Genomic DNA, 15,400 nt, shown 5'->3' with positions numbered 1-15,400 from the left:
TGGGTGGAATGGGAATCCATTTGGCTTGCTGAAACTCTTCTATATTTTTATTTGGTTGGTGGTTAGGACAATGATTTCACCATAAAAGCTAGTTTCTAGTGACAGGAGTCAGAATGGTGGGAACAGTGAGTTTGAAGGGGAACACAGAAGATTCTGGGAGCTAGTGATGCTACAAGAAGCTATATATCTTGATAGGTGTGGTTATGTGGGGCCCCCATTTTGCAAACATTCATCAAACAACTTACAGTTTCTGTCCCTTTCAGTGTGGATTTTTTACCTCAACAAAACTTACCTTAAAAAAAGTTATGTTTTTGAGGGAGAGAAGACAGGAAAAGCCCTAATTAATATGGACTGACCATCTTCACTGGTAATAACAATAACAGAAAACATTTACTGAGCATGTTAACATATGCCAGGCACTGCTTTATATGGATGCTCTGGTTTTATTCTCACATGTCCCATGAGGATTGGTCCTATTATATCCCCACTTTACAGATGATGAATCTGGGGTTTTGCAAGCTCATGGGATTAGCCCAAGGTCTTAGTTAGTTAGCAGCAGAGCTAGGATGCCAGCCTTGATAGTCTGTCAAGTGGAAAAATGAAATTCAAATGATCTTTCTTTAAAAAAAAAAAAAGAAGAAGAAAGAAAGAAAAAGACAAGGATGTGTATCGCCGATGTCTGGTCATATGTACTCTTAGAAAGCTACCCACCATGCACCTGCCCCGCCAATTCACCCTCAGCCTCTCAGGCCCAACAGAAGGATGTCGTCAATCGGCTTTTCCTTCACACGTCGTCAGCCTCCAGGACTGGGGAGGGGCAGTGTGTTTGAGTTGGATCTCAGGGAATTGCTGTGGCAAGCTCTGGCTGGATTTTTTGTAACTGGAGGAGTGATGTAATGGTATTTAACCAGGCTGGAAAACAGGCCTCACCATGAGCAATGTGTGAAACTGCCCTCTGTCATTCCAGGCTTCAGACAGACCTTCAGCCCATCCCACCGTGCATCTCTGGCACACATACCCTTCACACCTTCTCTCCTAGCCCCCTGGAGAATGCTCTCTCTCAGAACCTCACGACTGAAAATGTTCAAGCCATTCCCAAGCACTGCCTTTCGCCGAGAACTTGGAGTTGTTCATCAACTACAAGCATTTCTCTGGTCTGAATTGAAAGTAAGATGGGGCACTTGGCTTGTATAAATTCTGTAGAAGTTTTTCACAGACCTTGTGGTGAGTGACCAATTTCTGTAATTTCTTCAAGACTGAAATAAAGCCAGTTAGCAGGAGGCAATGAGGTGCCTGGAGTTAGGAGAGGCTTCTAGCATCTGCAGATCAGAAGCCAGACTCAGGAATGTAGACCTTCAGCTCCCCTCAGAACAATGAACATGATGTTTAAGCAGCAGAAGACCCCAATATCCACTGTAAGTTACTGACATGGCTGAACAATTCCTTTCCTCCCATTGTGTTCCAGGGTGATTCCATGAGATTCTTCTTTTCCTAAGAAGGCTTTAAATTCCTAATATAAGTTTATCAATATTTCTAGGAAAATCGCCAGCATCCAAAGGTTCTCCTCAGCTAGTGATTTTCATTGGGTTCCATTCACCTTGACACATTCTCATTAATTACCCACTCATATTTTTTTATGTTTCAGTTAATTGCAATTATTTTTATTTTTTTAATTGAGCATAGTTTACCCACAATGTTACATTCGTTTCAGCTTGTACCCACTCATGTATTTTTCTAATTAATTAATTAACTAGCTTATTCCCTCATTCATTTAACAAATGTTTATTCATTCCCTACTGTGTGCTTTGGGAAATTGGCTGTGAGCAAGGGACATTGTTCTTCTCTTCCCCAAGTCACACAGGTAAGCATTCCCAATCCAATTTTTATATATAACTATACATCTAGACAGAATTTACTGAGAACCTACTATGTGCTAGGCACTTTTCTAATAATTTTTACATTTATTATCTCATTAATTCTCACAAATCCTAGGAGAAATTTCTCTTTTGTAGATGAGGAAACTGAGACAGAGGAGCTAAAAATAATTTCAGCCCCTAGCTAGTAGCACACACAGCTGGGATTTAAGCCAGGAAGGCTTATTCCATAATCCATGTACTTACCCACTTCAATATGTAAAAATATATGAATTGAGACAAAATCTGGAAGGCTACAGCCAAATGTCAGTTGAACTCATTTGTTATTTGGAGATAGGGAGAGGGTAGAATGACTGGTAACTTTTACTTTATTCTTGCTCTCTATTCTCTATTATCATCGTGTTCATGCTTGCTCTTGCTGTCTCTCTTTCTGTCCTCTGATTCTATTTTACTCATACGGTGAGAGTCACTAAGGGTATAAAAGCATTTTAGAGCAGATCTGTAGGAGTGAAGCAATGGAAGAGGTGACTGGGGGGCAGAAGCTTGCCTTTGAGTTGAGGTCTGGCCCATGAAGACACCTTTCCCTCAGGAAGTACCACACAAGAAGGAGATGGATGTTCACCTCAGGATTCTTTCAGCATCCTCACTTCTTTCTGCCTCACTGGGAAGCTTTTTTGGTAACATTGCCTGGTATTTGCAAATAAGAATATGCTAAAGTAGGTAGGATTTTTAGTGACCACGCCAGCCACCTGAGAACAATGTGTACTCAGGGAACAAACATGTTGCATAATCAACGGCCCAGAGAAGGTTAACTGCACAAAAATATCTGCTCCGGAGTAAGGCTTGGTGTCAGCTCAGTCACTATGACAGGTTACCAGTAACCCAGGCTGCAGATGCTCCTCGCCCCAACCACAGCCCCGGTGTGAAGTAAACAATTACAGTATTCTTATTTCAGAGACCTGCTCTTAGGCCAATACCAGTAAGTTTGCTTATTTACAACAGCAGAGGATGAGGGCTGCTTCATTTGCTCAAAGGGAAAAAGACAAAATGCAGTGTTCATGTGGTAGCAGGTATTTTCCCCTCTAGGTCATTTAATCTTCAAAACAAATGTATAAAGTAAAATATGAGCATCCCCATTTTACAGATGAGGAAATTGAACTTTGAAAAAGGTTAAATCACTCATCATAGAGCCGTTTTCCAGGAGAGGAGCTGATCATCAAAAGAAAAACAATCTTTAAAAAAAAAGAAGAAGAAGATGGAGAAGAAACCTAAGAAAGATTTTGGTACAAAACACATTGCCAGCTCACTCATGTGGATGTTGAAAATGAAGAGGTTAAGGAGGACACCCATTCTTTTGAGAATTCATTTGCTTTTCATAAAGTAGACCTGAAACACCATTTTCTCACCTAATGATATATTCAGACCAAAATGCTACCTCCTGTGGCTCAGCATAGGTTATATTGGAAAGTTGTGTTTTCTTCTGAGTGCAACCAAAAGCCATGGAAAGGATTTTGTGGGGGAACTGACCTGTCTGATTTGTGTTTAAAGGTCATGTTGGGTGCTGACGGGATAATAGATTGAATGTCTGTCTTCCCAACTGGACAGAAGATGATGTTCTTATTTGCTTTTCATTCACTTATACATGTCTGTGCCCACTCAAGTGTCCTCTCCATGAACAGTGGAGACTGTGACTATTTTTTCACTACTGTGTCATCAGTGGGTGGAACAGCATCTAATCCAGATTTAGGTTCCTGATAAATATTGGTTGAGTGAATTAATACAAGAATAAGACATTGAATGAAGTACCACATGTTGAACATAAAGTATGTTGAGTGCTATGAGAAAGCATAGAGTGCCAAGAAGGCATATCAAAGGAGAAGTTGACCAGGGATGGGAGTGTGATAATATAGCCTGTTTCTCTATTAGCTCAGAGGCAAAAATGGAGAGAAGTAGATTCAAGGCATATTGGTGACATAAAATCAATGGTGCTTACAGATGGACTTGATATGGAGGCTGGGGGAATGCGCTAGGTATGAAGACGAGCTTTGTTTGCTCAGCCCTCTAAACTGGACATCCAATTCAATTCAGGATAAGTAAGTGACTGTTTCCCAAGTTGTTTATTAGCTATCTGTGCAGAAAAACTGCAGCATAGCAAGGCTGATTTTCCAAATAGTGAGATTCTGTCCCTGAAAATAGGATGATAAGAGGGGTTATTTTTATAATATTTACAGGAATCAGTTGGTAGCAGTCTCTCTATGATGCTTTCTTCAATACTCCCTCCCTTAATCTCCTGATATTTCTATAAGGTTTCCATGGCTAGGTTTCCATGACACCACAACAGTTTCATCCATTCTGTCAAAAAAATAAATAAATAAATAACTGGTCAGGAAAAAAAAAAAAAAAAACAAGTGTGAACCTGAATGAATGCACCGTCTCTCCACCCCACAAAACACATGCCCACACACACACCGTTGCTCCTAAGCACAGAGCTAGGTACAGATATTTACAACAATCAATCGCCTTGAATGCTTAGGTTAAAATAGCTTTCATATTTTAAAGACTTTTGTAAACCATCTGATTAATATTTATAAAGAGCAATTTCCAAGTTAAGTGTTCTTCCACTCTGGACTCTGAAAGTGATTCTCTTGAGATTCGTTGCTAAAGGCAGATGCTATTGTTTTACAAATTACACATGAAATTCCTCTCATCTTATCATCCTCAAAGACCTGCTATTATTTTATTATCTTGGTTTCAAAAGCCAGTAGCAAAGGAGATTATTTTCAGAGATGTGTATGAAGCATAGATTTCCCCTTTCCCTCAACTTCCTTGTTTAGAATTTGTTGGCTAGATGGCCCTCCTGAACTTGCCTTGTGATGGGTTGTATGTGAGATTTCCAATTTTTTTAACCTTTTGACTTCCTTCACCCATTTCTCATACTCCCACATCCATCCTCCCCGTTCCTCCCACCTCTAGCAACCATCAGTCTCTTCTCTGTATCTATGAGCCTGTTTTTATTTTAGATTCCACATATAAGTGAGATCATATGGTATTTGACTTATTTTACTTAGCATAATGCCCTTTTGGTTGATCCATGTTGTCTCAAATGGCAAAATCTCCTTTTTTATGACTAAATAATATTCTGTTGTGGGGTGTGTGTGTGTGTGTGTGTGTGTACATATACACAACAATTTCTTTATGCATTGCTCCATTGATCTTTTTTCTCTGACATGAATATTTTGGCTGAGCACAGAGAGTTCACTCACAAGTTTCATATCCACTCTCCAGATCCAAAGTGTGCCTTCTGCAACATAGTGGGCTTTTGAATCACTGCCGTGGTGACTGGTGGATGTATGTCTATGTCAGCGTTTCCAAGTTGTAAAGCTTAGATGACTAAACAAACAGCATGTGTACTCAATCACTTCCTCCTTCCTCCTCTGACTGTAACATGTTGGGTTTTCGTTACATGGGTGCACCCGTAGATGGTGCACAATTCTTGTGAAAACAGTCGAGAGGCTGTGCTATCTTCTCAGGCTAAATGCTCTCTACAAGGCAGTAGCCACATAAAATACATCTAATCATCAAAATTCTTGGGGATTTAAATAACAGAGTGAGAGTACGGCAGCCTCTCTGACACCAGAGGTGTCGTTCAGAGGTCTCACAAATACCCACGCTCGTTGCCATTGTTCTCAGTTTGCAACACATCCAATTTCTATTGATTTTCTCCTTTGTCTTCATAAGTGTGAAGTTTTATTAGCCCTATAAACACAATGAAAGCCCAAACCAGGCACTTCCCTGGGACAGCCTTATGGTCTAGCTGGAAAATTTGTACCTTCTTGATGTCTGCAGAGTGGCCATATACCTTTATGTGTCTCAGTTTCATAAAGGGCTTGTTGAAGGAGCTCTGTGATGCACAGATCCCAAAAGTAAATGAACATGTCATTGTGAAAAATCTCTGGAACTGTTCTACCACAGTTATGCTTGGAACCCTGAACAAGAATATGAGACAATTTTAATAAACAGGTGTGTAAAATATAGCACAATGCCCCAGTGGCTTTTGAGCATACGTTTCCTTTTTGTTTTTCTTGCATATAACATGTATATGGGTAGGGGGAGCATGTTTGATCTTGCTTAGAACTCTTCAAAGTTTCCCGTTGCAGCTGTGTCTTGCCATAGCTTACAAGGCCCTGCATATTACGGGCCCTGCTTTTCTGCACTTCGTGCTCAGTTACTTGATCCTTTTTCCTCTGTGGTTCAGCCACCTGGCATCCTTTCATTTCCTCAACACCTTCATCTCCCTTCCCACCCCAGAGCCTTTATACACCCAGTTCCAGTTCTGGACAACTCGCCCCACAAGTACATGTACACAGACATTCACCAACCACACTCACTCATCAACCACACACCCTTTTCTACCCAGTTAGCACCTACTCATCCTTCATATCTTAATTCAAGCACCACTTTTGCAGGAAAGCAACCCTCCCAGGTTAGATTAGGTTCTTATCTTACACCTTGTCATAGAACCTATTCTTTTCTTTCAGAGCACCTGACTCAGCTGGCAATTATATAACCATTTGAGTAATTCTTTATCAATGGCATTCTCCTCCCTAGATTTTGTAAACCCTGTGCAAACACAGACTGAATCTATATTTTGTTCACCATTGTATCCTCAGCCTTCCACATTGAGCCTGGCACATAGTTGACCTATAGTAAATATCTGATGGATGGATGGATGATGGATGGATGGATGGATGGATGGATGCATGGATGGATGGGTGGATGGATAGACAGATATGCTTAAGTACATGTGTGTGTCTGTCAGGTAATTGGGATATTGCTGCTGTAACTTACCAAGAAGATTTTCAGTTTTCTTTAATTGAGACTTTTCTGATAAACAGAAAGTAGAAATGACACTACTCTTCATATGAATCAACTTGTTTGCTAATTCTGCTTACGGAATCAGCATTCACTCAGTCACATAAACGCCACAAATGATTCATGGGCCTCTGGTTAGCATTGAAGGAAGAAAAATCTATTTATATGACTTATGAAAATCATATAAATACCATGTCTTGTTAACTATGCATCGTTGTTCATTTCACCTTAATCACAAAACAGCAATCACTCCTCTTTAACACCATTAACAAATCGTAACGTGCCAGAGATAAGATACTCAATAAACACGTGTTTAAATACATTAACAGTGACCAAGTGAGTGTTCCGTTACACACCCTGCATGCTCAGCAGCAGCCGCCCTCCCTCCCCACCTCCCCGGTGGAACGGCCTGTGAAATTTGGGACAGTTCCAAAGAGATGGGGTGAAGAGTACAAATACGCATGCTGACGCTTACAGAGAAATGACATGGGAAGGTCCCATCACCCACTACTGACTGGTACAATACAGCTGGGAATGCATTTTTCATTGTGTACCAGATAATTCAAATAGTTTCAGAATGGACAAACGTTGATAAAAAGCACATTAGGGAATCAGAGAGCTTAAAATAGTCAAGATTGCATACCAAGGTCAGGTTGAACTCTGGCTACTAACTGCTCATGCCCATCCAAAAGCTGGCTTAGGGAGAAATGGCCATAGTAATATTCTGCTAGTAAAATTACATTTAAATATAGAAACCAAGGCCTTTTATAATTACCTTATACTTTGGTTTCCAAGTATATTGTCCAGTCTTGCCTAAAGGGTCCAACAGTCAAAGGAATCATGGAAAATCAGTCTCATGATTCGTGAAAATGCGCTCTAACGTATCCTATAAAGACTAGTGGTGAGCTCTAGAGCAATATATGAAAAGTGTCCCTGATGAAAGCCTGATTATCGTTTTCATTCCTTTTAAAATTTTTAAACTGAGAATAATATTTTAAAGCTTGAATTAATCTGCCTGGATTTGCCATCATAGAAATAATTCTCCTAAATCTATGGTTTGTGTTACTTTTAAAAATAAAAGTTATACATGCTCATTGAGATATGTATCTAGATTTACATATAAATATAGGGACATCTATATAGGTAACTGCATTAAGTAGTACAGCCATTTATAAATTTAAAAATACCCTTCATTTGCTCCTTCTCCTGCTGCCTGTCATATCCTGTTTCCCAGAGAAACTCAGGGCTAACAATCTTGATATATTTACTTTTATTTTTACACAAATAGGATCCTACCATAGACACTATTCTGCAACCTACTTTTTTCTTTTAAGATGTATTTTAAATACATTCCTTCCCATTGAAGGAAGCTGAATGAAGACTGCACAAGACTTTTTGTCCCCATTGTAACCCTTTTGCAACTTCTTTGAGTCCATTAATATTTCAGAATAAAATGTTTTTTAAAAAGTGATTAGCTTTGGGGTGCCTGAGTGGCTCAGTCAGTTAAGCGTCCGACTTCAGCTCAGGTCATGATTTCACAGTTCGTGAGTTCAAGCCCCACATCGTGCTCTGTGCTGACAGCTGAGAGCCTGGGAGCTGCTTCAGACTCTGTCACCCTCTGTCTACCCCGTCTCAAAAATAAACATTAAAAAAAATAATAAATAAGTAAAAGTAAATAAATAAAAAGTAATTCGCTTTTGATTTTAAAAAAAGGTATCTTAGTTATGATGTCACTTCGGCACATTATAACTGCCTCACTCTGTTGACTGTGTTATGAATATTTAATTGTTTGGATATGTGATAATTCTTGTCATTAGTCTCCTTTTGATGGGTATTTACATTGTTTTCCACTCCTCTGGTGTTACAGTAACAATGCAGTGGACAACTTTTGCCTACTTTTGCCTTTTGTACTTTTGCCTCCAGCTGTAAGGTAATTTGACACCCCACCTGTTTCAATTCTTCTTATGTATCAGACATGTATCTAAACTTTACAGTCTCAGGTAATTGTGTCCACTTGTGTCCAGAGGAGTTTTGTATTGGCAGAGTCACACTGTTGTAAGAATCATCTAGTCAGAGCAGACATAAACAAATTACTGGAAGGTTTGTGCCTACTCCTGCAAGCTGTCTTTGCTTTTTGGCCACGGTTTCTCCTGGAAGGGGTACATGTTCACCAGATCTTTCCTCTGTATTCAGAGGACAGTCTTTAGGACACCTGTGTGACTGAGCAGCCGTCAACCTTGACACACTCAAGCAAACAAAGCCATCTGCAAGTTCGGCAAAGAAGAGAGAAGGAGTTTCCCCAAGTTGGTTGAAAACACAGGCAAAAAATAATGAACTTCTAAAAACCAATTGCTTAAAATGGTGCATTTGTCAGGCCTTCTAAATTTAGCACCAATTTCTATTTGACAACCAATGACAGACTTCATCAGAATTTAATATTTCATCCCTAGCATGATATCAGACTTGTCTTGAATGTTAATACTTGCCACCATTACGCATAATCCATGTTTATATGTATTAATGGAACAAATTTAGGAGCTCCTACTATTGCTGGGCACTGTGACATAGATATTGGAATACAAAAATAACTAAGGTACCGTCTGTACCCCCCAAAAAACACTCTATCCAGGATTGCAGTTCTTAACCACCTTTGCAGCCATAGTCCCCCTTGAGGACCCGATGAAACCATGGAACTAGGAAAATGTGCATGTGCATATATACCCAGAACTTTACGAATGATCTCAGCTAGTACTCCAAGCTTGGGAGGCTAACCAAGTCTATGGACCTAGTTTAAGATCTCTTGGTCTGCTGGAAGTGCAAGATGGGCAACGAGAAAAATTCGAGATCATCCAGCTGGAAGGATCCTCTAGTGAAGAATGTAGTCAATACCTTATCATGCTTCTCATTTGCAGTGCTTCCTTCTATCAGTGTTCTCCTGTAGTAAGCTGACCCCATTTCTGTCAAATAAGGCAATATGCTCAGAGAAATGATGTGACTGGCCCAAGGCCACTCAGCTATAAGCTGGAAGAACTCCAACCATAATCCAGGTCTATGACATGTACTCTGTTTTGGCAAATGGAATAGACTACTAACATGAAATGCCATGAGCATAATTTAGAAAACAAAAATCCTGGTGTCCATAACAAGTTGAAAAGTTCTGATCAGTCATCAGGATTACCTTTTAAAAGTATTCCATCCTGCCAGCCCCCAGTCTCTTTCAATATCTTTCCCTTTCTTACTTAGTACTTATTTGTTATACAATGAGTCCCCCCCTATTAAATTTTTGGATTCCTTGAAGACAGGGGCTATGGTTGGTTTATTTCCACTTCCTCAGTGCCTAGCAAAGCGCCTGCCATAGTAGCACTCATTGTTCATTGAGTGAATGAAAGTTCATTACAGAAAAAAAAGAGATTAAAGAGACTGGCTTCTACCAAATGTGTTCCTTGGTTCACGTCCTGCCTTCAGAGATTATCTCTAGGAAATGAAATGTGTCATCAGTTCATTGACATATTACAGTATTTTTCCAGCATTTTTCATTCTCCTTCCTCTCCACACCCCTTTTCTTAGCTATCTGTGATATTTGATAAAAGTGGAACCAAGCTGGGCCAAGTCTAGTTTAAACATTCAACACTAAGCAGTCTTTCACTTCACATAAGCAAAATTTTTCCATGTTATATGCCAAAATACAAGAAACCTTAAGAAATAATTTAATTATTTAAATTATTTGCAGGGTTTGGATATTTTTTAGCTGGAAGCTTATTGGAAACAAAAACAAAAACAAAAAAAAAAAGGAAAAAGCCAACTGTAGCTTACCACCCAACCCAATCCAAATGACAACTTTGGAAGCATTGTGGTTGCTGAAACAGTAAGTGAATGGTTTAACCCCTCTTGGGTCTTAGAAACCGTACCCAGCCTTGCCAAGAAGGTCTGAGGGATTAAGTCTGCATTCTATTTAGCCACACTGAACTCCTTGAAGGCAGAGTCTATTTTCGATCTATCTTTCTTTTTTTAAAAATATTGTCTGGCATATAGTGAGCACTCGGTAGTTTTCTGCTAAATTAAGTTGGATTTTTGCAAAATGTATACATATCTGTAATACATGTTTATGTGGGTATACACATTGTATAAATATCCTATGTGAGTGGATATCCTAAAAGGGCAGGCTATGCCCCATATCATCCCAAACACAAACTGTAAAAAGCCCATAGTACTTATTTGTGTGTGACCACAGCTAAAGTCAGTTATGTTGTAGAATTCTATCTAGTATGTGCCCACTCTGGTGAAAACCACTCTGCATAGAACCAATTCTTTACAATAATGTCTCTGAAACATTTTCCTAATTCAAAGTATAACATGCCCCTTTATACTATCTATTTAATGGATACTTTCAAACTCAAGCCATGAGTGAAGACAGTAGTACCCTGCTTCAGCCAGTAAGTTCCGCTGTGCCACGTCGACCACCCTCTCGTACACGGAAGGCTCCCCTACACCATTGAGAGCAGACTGTGGTTCCACATAGTGAGTTGTAACCCTGCATGAATAGCCTCTCCCTGCCATTTGTTTTAGCCTTGCTGTACAGTCCTAATCCACAATGGCTGATGACGGTGGGCTGGTGGCGGAGCTAGACGAAGCTTAAAAAAAAAAAAAAGATCAAAAAGCCATGCAAAAAGGGCAGTTTTATGAAGGTTCAGTGTGCTTTTTATTTTTTTTTTAATTTTTTTTTAACGTTTATTTACTTTTGAGACAGAGAGAGACAGAGCATGAACAGGGGAGGGGCAGAGAGAGAGGGAGACACAGAATCAGAAGCAGGCTCCAGGCCATCAGCCCAGAGCCCAACGTGAGGCTCGAACTCACGGACCGCGAGATCATGACCTGAGCCGAAGTCGGACGCTTAACCGACTGAGCCACCCAGGCGCCCCGGTTCAGTGTGCTTTTTAGGAAATGGTTAACACAAAACAGAGGGCTGAAATCAGCAGGTAATGGGATTTGTGGAAGTTGGGCCACAGCAGCAAGAATCTAGGAAACATCACTGTAGGCTGAAAGGGTCACCTGCAGCTGGGAGCAACCAGGGTCCAAGGTAGGCCAGAACACAGAGGAATTGGAGGAACCAGGAGAACGATTGTTAAAGCACAATACTGCGACAAGTCCCATTTTCAGACATACACGCATAATTCCACCATGACATTCTTGAATTTCCTGCTAGAAGCACCTAGTCATTCTAGGAACAACAAGGTGGGCCAGGAGAAAGTTCTGACCTCCCTTCCTGTCTAGGTGGCTTTTGCAGCAAAAGACACTGAACTGGGAGGAAACATTTGGAGTTACTAACACTCAACACGCAATGATTCCACTTTCTCTCAAACTACCTCTCCCCATCCAGGGAGTGAAATCTGAGGGCTCTGAGGAGGGGGGCCAGGCCATCTCTACACCTCTATGCCTTGTACTCTCTGGACCCACACTGGGTGGATTTAAATGTGGTCATTCTCCACCATCACCTAATTTAGCACCCTGGCACTTAATAAATATTTAACACTATCAAATGTGCTTGCAGGAACCAGCTTGGAAATGAATTGCCTCGTTTTTAAGCAGCTGCTTGGGAATTGTGCGTTTTACAAAAACTGAATTGACTTGTTAGTAAAAACAAATGATTCCATGTGTTACACGATATTTTTTTAGTGTTAGTTTCAAAGCCACATGCCCCAGAAAATAGATCCCTTACTAAGAAGGAATGACTCAATTTTTTATTAAAATGATGGTGTTATTCATCTGTTCATTTGGCAAATATTTGAGCACCTATTATGTGTCCAGTACTATTCTAGGCACTGAGAATGCAGTGGTGAACAAGGCAGACAAGCTTTCATGGTGATTACATTCTAAAAAGCAGAAGTAAATACACAAATAGATAGCTACATGATGTCATGTACTGTAAAGAAAAAGAAAGTAGGGAAAGGGGATTAAGAGTGAGAAGAGATGCCATTTAACAAAGTAGAAGACATCCCAGAAAAGGTGACACTCAAGTAGGAGACCAAAATAGAATGAGAAAACAAGGCATATGAGTATCTGGAGAGAGTTTCAGGGAGACAGGAGAACAAGGGCAAAGGCCATGTGATAGGGACATCCTTGGAGATGCTCAAGGGACACCAAAAAGCCAGGATGTTTGGATGCTTGAGGAGGAAATGAAAGATGATGTTGAAGAGGGAGCAAGAAGTCACATTTACCAGGGTGTACAGGCTGTGCTGAGGGTGCTGGCTATCATCCCAAGTGTGATAGGAAGTCACTGGAAGCCTTTGAGTAAGACATGATCGCACGGAACTCTAGATCAAACACCCCAAACAACTTTCAAACCATCCAAGTAAAAACCTTCTCTTTCCAGTCAAAGGGGACTAGATATTTAGGGAATCCCTCATGTAACAGTATATCAGAAAGTGATGGACATACACTCCAAATGTATGCTGAGTTGCTTATATACAAGACAGATCCTTGGAAGCTAAAAATATGAGTGAAGAAGGTTAAGTAAGCAGTGGAGTGGCATTTGCCACAGGCTTATCGGCTAATTCCTGGCGCCTTAAAATCTGTATTTTAAAAGGCTTTCCACCTAAACAATGAAAGCAAACCCTGAGATAAGAGCAGAGCAGTACAGTAGATCATAAGACTCAGAGTTGACACCCCATTGGTTAAAAAAGAAAGAAAGAAAAGAACCATCATATAGTAGGAGATGGTGGTAATAGATGCCTGTTTGGGTTAAGGCCTTAGGTGGCATGTAAAAAAATTTTTTAGTATGTCTGAAAATTCCTAAATATGATACTGCAGTCATATAGATTTGGGACCATAATTTATAAAACTTTTGTGGCAAAAAAAAAAGAGAGAGAAAATTTAAATTGGTATGAGGTTAAAAGTTTCCCAAGAAGCCTGCTTCTACCAACACAAATCCTTTTGGGAATAAGATACATCTCACAGATAAAGTGTGTAAAAAATATGAGATCACTATCAAAAAATGCATGCAGAAATAAACCACAATGAATGAGAGATGACCAACTATAAACTACAAAAAACAACTACAAACTGTAGAATCAGACAAACCAAAACGTCTAGTAATATACAATGTATCAACTATAGAACATAAGATTATTTGAATAAATGTCTACATAAATAAAAGATGGTACTGAAGTTGTAACAAGGAAATAAACTATGGGGCACCTGGGTGGCTCAGTCGGTTAAGCATCTGACTTTGGCTCAGGTCATGATCTCACACTCGGTGAGTTCGAGCCCTGCATTAGGCTCTGTGCTGACAGCTCAGAGCCTGGAGCCTGCTTTGGATTCTGTGTCTCCCTCTCTCTGCCCCTCTCCTGCTCACTCTCTCTGTCTCTCTCTCTCTCTCTCTCAAAAATAAATAAACATTAAGAAATAAGAAACTATCAAAACTGATCAGGCAGATATGAAAAAACAAACAAACATAATTCCTAGACATGAAAATATAAAAATTAAAAGGAGAAATTCAATGTAGTGTTGACAAAACAAATTAGACATAATTCAGGAGAAAATTAATGAACTGGGAAGTAGAAGAAAATATCCAGAGAGAAGCCAAAGAAGAAAAAAGGCTATAAAAATAAAAGAGGAAAAAAATGAGAGCATAAGAGACAGAGGAAATAGTGATAAAGTCTGGATATACTTTCATTAGAGTTATGAAAGGACATCATGGAATAGAAATATTTGAAAAGGAAACTGACTTAGAACTTTCCAGATGATGAAATCGATGACTTTGAGTGTTTATTCAAATTCGAAGATCCCAAGCATGATTTAGAAGAAGGAGGAAGAAGAGGAGGATGGGAGAAGAAAAAGGACCAATGAGCTAATGAAAAGAAATAACACATGCTTAGACATATAATGGATACTGCATCACTGAAAGCAAAGGGGAAAGATCTGACTGTGTAGTTTTTAAAAGTCAGGAGAGAACTAGAATCTTTTCTAATAATAATATATGTACCACTACTTCTAAAGCAGTGGTTAAAGGGAAATATACTGCTTATATTAGAAGATATGAAAGGCTATAATTACCTAATTATCTACTTTGAGTGTTAGGGAAATTTTTTAAGGATAGTAGAAAGAAATAATAAATATAAGAGTAGAAGTTAACAAAATAAAAAAAAAAACATTCAGTAGAAATGTTTAACAAAACCAAAAATTGGCTCTTTTAAATGACTAATAGAAGTTACAATACACAATAATTTACAAGATTGATCAAGGTAAAAATGAAAGTAGGCACAAATAATATTATGATTGCAAACAAGAACATAATTAATATATGGTATAGACATTAAAAAGGTAAGAGAGTTTGAAAAAGGATTTGTACCCAAAATATATAAAGAGCTCTTGCAATTCAATAATAAAAAAATCAAACCCAATAAAAATTAAAATGGGAATATACATAAAGTACAGAAAAATTATTTTAAAAACACATTACAGAAGAATGAGTAAAGGAAATCATATCCAGCATCATTGGTCATGAAAAGCACAATAAGATACACATATATTAGAATGAGTAAATTCTTTAAATTTGAAATGAATGAATGAATGAATGAATGAAAGGAAGGAAGGGAGGAAGGATGGAAGGAAAGAAAGAAGGAAGGAAGGAAGGAAGGAGGGAAGGAAGAAAAGAA

Source organism: Panthera uncia (genome assembly GCF_023721935.1).
Source record: "Panthera uncia isolate 11264 chromosome A1 unlocalized genomic scaffold, Puncia_PCG_1.0 HiC_scaffold_17, whole genome shotgun sequence".
Lineage (NCBI taxonomy): Eukaryota > Metazoa > Chordata > Mammalia > Carnivora > Felidae > Panthera > Panthera uncia.
Note: the sequence above shows the minus strand (reverse complement) of the source record.